Source organism: Argiope bruennichi, chromosome 1, assembly GCF_947563725.1.
Source record: "Argiope bruennichi chromosome 1, qqArgBrue1.1, whole genome shotgun sequence".
Classification (NCBI taxonomy): Eukaryota; Metazoa; Arthropoda; class Arachnida; order Araneae; family Araneidae; genus Argiope; species Argiope bruennichi.
The window spans coordinates 16,944,069-16,950,521 of NC_079151.1; the positions used below are offsets into that span (position 1 = coordinate 16,944,069).

Genomic DNA, 6,453 nt, shown 5'->3' on the forward strand with positions numbered 1-6,453 from the left:
CTTATTTTAAAACTGCAAGTAAAGTTTACAAATGCAGAAGTTTCAGGGACACCAAAATCATGTAAGCAATCCCACAAGGATTCAATACGCGATGTTTGGAACATCGTCTTCTGAGACTTGAAAAGTGCCGTTCGGGAGATATTGAAAAAAGAAGTTTGCATAATTCCACGATTGTTCATCTGTTATAAAAGGGATATCTTTGGACAGAGTTCGGAATTTTCTTTTTAATTTTTGCCATATTTGTATAAGGATAACTTATGAAATTCTGTCTTCTTAAATTTGAAATATGTTGCAGTAATAACTATAATAAAAGAAGAAAGGAAGGAAGGGCATGGATATGGGTGCACTGAATTGTGATACTTTATCATGCTGCGTAAAGACAGAGCATGTCTTTGTAACCGATTTTGGAAAGACTGATCATTTCAACTGCATCTTCGACATCTGTTCAAATTTAAATGGGTGAGTTTTTAGTTTTTGATCATTGGAATTTTTTTTCGGTAGACTTTTGATGCGTTACTGGTATACACGGGCTTATATACATAAGGCTTACCAGAACAGAACATTGTATTGGATTTTTCCCTCTCTTCCTTATATGCCAGAACCTCAATGTGTTACTTGTGGATTCCCGAATGTAATGTTTCAATATTTGAATCAATTGATTATCGATTTATTTTACTTAAATGTTCGTTTAGTTTTTGAATCACTATTTTACAGTATGTGTGAAAAATGGATCGCAAGATTCTGTAATGAATATAATTCTGTATTATATTAAAGATTAAGCTAGAAAATCGTTATTTACAAAAACTTTTATTAGCTTAATGGAAAAATTCTTAATTGCATAAGTATGTACTGTATTTTAACCCTTAACTGGAGAAATGCGGTCTCCGAGACCGCTAGCGATGAATTTTCGGTCACCGCTATTCTACTTTTAGCTTAATTGAATTGATTGACCCTGTAGCTTCCTCTTTTGTGATCTTCAATACACGTGCATTTTTTCAACCGATTTCAGCGGATGCTTTTTAAAACTCGGTTATTTTTTTGAGCGTGGTCTCCAAGACCGCACCTCCCTGTTAGTGTCCCAGTGATAAACAAAGCTTAGCAGATGGCGCTAAAACTTGGACCCCCTTGGAAAACTTGGATCCAATTTACTGATCCTATTATGAAACAGTGCTCCAGACACTTTTAAATGAAGCAGAAAGTGATTTTAGTGATAAGGATAATTGTACAGAAGAGTTTTTCGATGAAAGTTCGCATTCAACTGATTCTGATGTGTATGTTCAGACATGATTAATTTTTCTAGTGATAATGTATCTTGAAACATTTACAAAATATATTAATATACCAAGCTATTTATACAGAATTTATGGGTCAAGTCACGCAAGCCGATAAAGGGCCAATTTTACCCATTGCCAATTTTTTATTTTTCTTATAATTGTTGTATTTTAAATTATAGTCTTCTATATACATTCATATACTGTAAAAATAAATGATTTAAAAAGTAAAAAGTAATGTTTTTTTCAAGAATATTATTTATTGCAACATGTAATTTGAGATGAAAACGTGTGTTCCAAAGCATTTACTTTTTTTCAATGATAATATATTTTGAAAAATTTCTAAAACATATCCATATCAAGAAAAATATCTTCAAAATATATTGGCAGTTTTTCATTCTAATACATTTATTAGAAAACCTAATTGGAGTGTAAATGAAAGGCGGTCTCGTAGACCATACCTCCCCAGTTAAGTCCTAAAATTTCACTTCCCCAATTAAGGGTTAGTTCCTTAATCTCCTGAATAGAGCTTATCCTACTGGGAACATGCACTGTTCTTTATATTCATAAAAAGAATTCGAATGCTTAAGTCCATCCAAATGCTTTTACATTGTTAATTAGGTTGAAACAAAAATGTTTACGTACGAATTGGATATGCCGTTGCAGACAAAGCGATTTAAATTAGTTTTAATCTCGGTATTTCATCTGCTATTCTTTCAAATTGTCTTTGACGCCACATTTTTGAAAATTGTTTTTTTTCTGGATAATGTGGCGATAGATTTTAACAATTTTTCAAACTCTCCTTTTAATATATTTATTATGACTTTCATATGACAAGAATTTACAAAACTTCTATAACGCGGAAAAAATATATAGCAATTTTTGATTTCATTTAACGTCAATAGTAAAACGCGTTATCTAATAAAATGTTATATTTTGTATTTTAAAATATGTAGTTGGCCCTAAATTCGTAATTGCATCCATTTTGCGACGAGCAATGTAGCCACAGGATCTTTTAAACGGTGGCAAAATCTGAGCTTGTGATGAACGGTTGTTTGAGAATACCACTTTCTTGATGGAGGTTTCTCACGGTATGCAATGCTATTAATGCTAAGCTTTTGGAATTCGTTGCAGAACCAATATCGATACTTCTTGGATCAATTTTTAATTTTCTCAGCCACATTTCGATGCAATTTCCTACCCACTTTAGTCGGCAATTCTTTCCCTGGCTCCATGTATATGAAAGGAAGTTAAATGAATGAACTGATGATGAAATACTTTTGTGCCCGATATGAAAGAAATCAAAAATCCTTCATCTAATTTAAAGTGAGGAATATGATATGGAAATATTCACACTAATATTTTCCATTATCTGTCACTTGACATCTAAACATTTCCTAAAGCCCTATTGAAAGTGGTAGTTCAGTGTTTATAATTTTTAATGTAAAATTCTTAACCGTCATTGTCTAAAGCAGTGATTATTAAGCATCGGATATATTCCAGTTTTCATTGCATTGAATTTCCATTCGATGGCTTATAATCGCCATTCTACTGCATCTTCTAAAAAATCGTGTCGTCTAATAGACATACCAACATCGAATGAGGCTTTCTTCAAAAAGCTTACGTTTCTTATTTTAAAAATATATCGAATGAAATTTTTGCTCATACCCTGCGCTCCATGTTAGTAAATTCGATTCTCCAGTTACACTACGCGAGTTAACTTGAATTTTCGAACAATGTAATATGACCGATACCAGTAAATATGTACAACAGTTATATATTTAACAGCAGTAATTATCTCTTTCAAAAAATAGTCATTGAACTGCGGAATCGTCTTGCAATCAAACTTCCTCATATCTCAACTTTCTCACTTTAAGATCAGAGTGGCTGCTCCTCTTCTAGACTAATTTTCAATGAACGTTTTGGCGACGTATGACCAAATTGTTCCTTGTGCCATTAAATAAATCTTGTTTGATCTATTTATCAAGGAACTTATTTTGCTCTCCATTTTAAACTATATGCAATAATTTAAATTCTCCGTAACTGAAATTGGCATTCATATTGAAATTTTCCATCGGTACTTCAAACGAGCAAAGACTTTCGAATTACGCTAGTTCTAAACTAAATTAATTGCATTTCTGTTGGTCAACTGAAACTTTTAGTGACCTTATGAAAAATATAATTTCGTCTAAAGTTTTAAATGTCTGAAGTTTTCTTAACATTTCGTCTAAAGTATTGATTTTTCTCCATTCCATGGAAATGACGTTAATTAAAAGAAAGTTGGAGCTCGCGAGATGGATACATTCTGAACTGGCAGATAAATGTCTTGTTGAAAAACACATAACACAACCTGAATAACTGCACGATATAAATGTGTCAAAGTATTTATTCAGTCTGAATACATCTTTCAGCGTAAATTTGACGAATCGGCATATGAAAGATGATTTTTATAAAACTTTAAAAAAAAACCCTCCCACTTGTGTTATTGCAAATCGATTTTATCTAACCAACGCGCCTTCTTACGGAACGTTCTAATACTTGAAGATAAGATTATTTTTGTTCAACATAACCTTCTCTCGAATTTATCAGATAATCTTTCGTATTCTAATGACATTCATCTTGGAGGTCTTTATGCTGCCGTTTGAGTTAAATGCTGATAATTGCTATGTTTTTGTAATTTTTTATTAGGGCTATCGAATGCTTATAAATTTTAGTCTTTAATTTTGGATGTTTTTATTTACCATTATCTGGTACAAGTCTAATATACGGCAGTAGTGCCATAAAATCTCATTTACTGAATATGATGAAATATCGCTTCATTTTCTATAACTTGGAAATGAAGTCGTCGACTAATATAAAATGTGAGAATCCCGATTCTCGCATATTAAGTGGTTAATTCATCGAGTTTCGAAATCGTGCTGGATTAGCAAATTCCTTATTGTATAGATAGTTTTGTTCCATATTTATCATTTTATTAAAATGCCATGCTGGAAAAGGGCTCATTGAATTTTTCTAAACATTTTTGTTCTTTTAAAGTACAAAACGCTTCCAATGTTCGCTGAAAGGCTTTTTTTTCTTTTTATAGATAGTGTCCAGTACTCTATCCTTTGATGGTAATCAAAATGCTAAATTAAGATTAGTCAGCCTATTTCTTCCAAGATTTAGTACACGCGAATGGGATCTCAGGAAAATGATGGATGTGATGCAAAGTGATAAGTTCCTGCAATGCAACTAGAAGAGTAACATCAGCAGAGCTTAACGTTGTCGCCAAATTCGTGATCTGCTTGTAGATGCAGGTAATATAAAATCTTAACTCTAATTTTTTGTATTATTGAAATTAGCTATCTTAAGAAGGATTGTAATAAGGTGAAATATCGGCTTTTAGCTTTACTATGCACGTGCTTCTAAACCGGGTTAATGAAAGTGCTTGGGAAGATTCCAAATGGGATTAATTTTAATGTCTTAAATCGATAACCTACTGCATGATAGTAGAGTCGCCATCGGTCTGCTACATTTCAGCAGATAAGAATCTGCCTAATAGTTATGTCAAAATTTCAATATTTTAAAATTTGAACTATCGAAATTTCTAATTATGCATGACTAGCTGAAACTTCAACAGTCAAAATCTTAAGCACTGAAATATTTCTTATTTCAAAGTCGTCTGTTCTGTAACTTAGTTATTTGTGTATATACACAAAATTGGCGAATTGTTTCAATCATAAGTGTTCCTGAAAAGATTCTCACCTTCATTCTAATTACAAAATTGCAGTTTAGAAACAAACCTTATAATACTCATTTGAATGACGCGGCAAGTCCTTTTAGATTTTTATTAATTTTGATACTATCGTCGTAGAATGACTCTAAAATCAGTTTTGAATTTTAAGTTTCACACAGATAACTTCTCAACGAAGCTACTCGTATCTCACCTGTTTGTCCATGCAAAGAAACTGGAGACGTAAATTAAGAAAACCAATCCATATATGGCAATCCAAAAAAGTTATAAGAATCAACCAACACTTTTAAAATTTCCACAATTTCCTAATTAGATTTAGATTCACATTTCTAAACTTTGTTTTCTGTATTCATAATTAAACTGTGTTATGGAACAATTCACTTTATACTTTTAGCTCATAAATGATTAAACACCAAGCGCGCTAGGTGTTAAAATGCAATTTGTGTGCTAACGCTTCTGGGTTTCACATGCTTTAATGTCAAGCAATTCATTTTTTGACAGCAAAAAAATGCTGTGAATTCTTATTTCGCAGTTTATATTTTTATATATCAAACTGTTAAAAGAATGTAGTTAATGTACTAATGTTTCTTACAATTTAAAAGCACATTTTATTTTGCGTCTTTTTCTGAATTTCCAGATGTTGCAATGATACTTATTTCAATGTTTCTTTTTAGGCGAGAAGTTTCACTCTTCCGCACAAGAATACAAGATGTCTCCGTTTGAAGAAAATCTAATTTGTTAAAAGCCGAATTTACTTTCTGCCGAAGCTTGCTAATATCAAATTCCACTCCTTCAAGACATCATCGGCAACGTCTTCGTCCTGCAGAACGAACATCAACTTTCTACTTGATGCTCATTGTTTGAAAACACAGCCTAAATGGAAGATTAAAACTGGTGATTCATTTTAAAAGTAGTTATGTTAAAATTTTTAAACTTATTTGGAGCTTGTTCACCAACCCTTAGATCTAGTATTCGAATGAAAGGATTTCAGAAGTTTTATGACCGGAATATAATCTTGTATTTAAACACAAAGACCAAATAGTATTTCGAAATTAGTAGCTTCTGCATTAGTACTTGCCTAAAATATCTTTGCAACGTGTGAAACTTTGAATTAAAACAGAAGCTGACACATTGCCCAACAATAGTTCGAAATTAAAACTTAGTGCACGTTCGTAAACAAATACAAAGCTTCAGTGTAAAAATTTTAACTTTGATTTTGTATTTCCATATTGTTCACGTGCAGAGTAAAAACTGAGAATGTAACAAAAGCATTTAAAAATCTCGATACTGGAATAATTAATGACCATTATAATTAATCATATGAAACTCTCAAAGCTGAATCCAGGTCAAAGCATCAAAGTGCAAGGCATTTCAGTCTAATAGGAAAGTTCTTTAATATCCATCAGGTACATCATTTACATCGGAAGAACAAGTACGTGCTCTACATTG

General features: G+C 32.0%; 1 long non-coding RNA gene across 1 annotated transcript; it reads left to right on the forward strand.

The window, feature by feature from the left end:
- Positions 1–254: 254 nt before the first annotated feature.
- Positions 255–6,453, forward strand: LOC129977840 (uncharacterized). Its single transcript, XR_008785220.1, has 3 exons — positions 255–459; positions 4,357–4,567; positions 5,679–6,453. It is a non-coding gene; the product is annotated as an uncharacterized LOC129977840 (long non-coding RNA).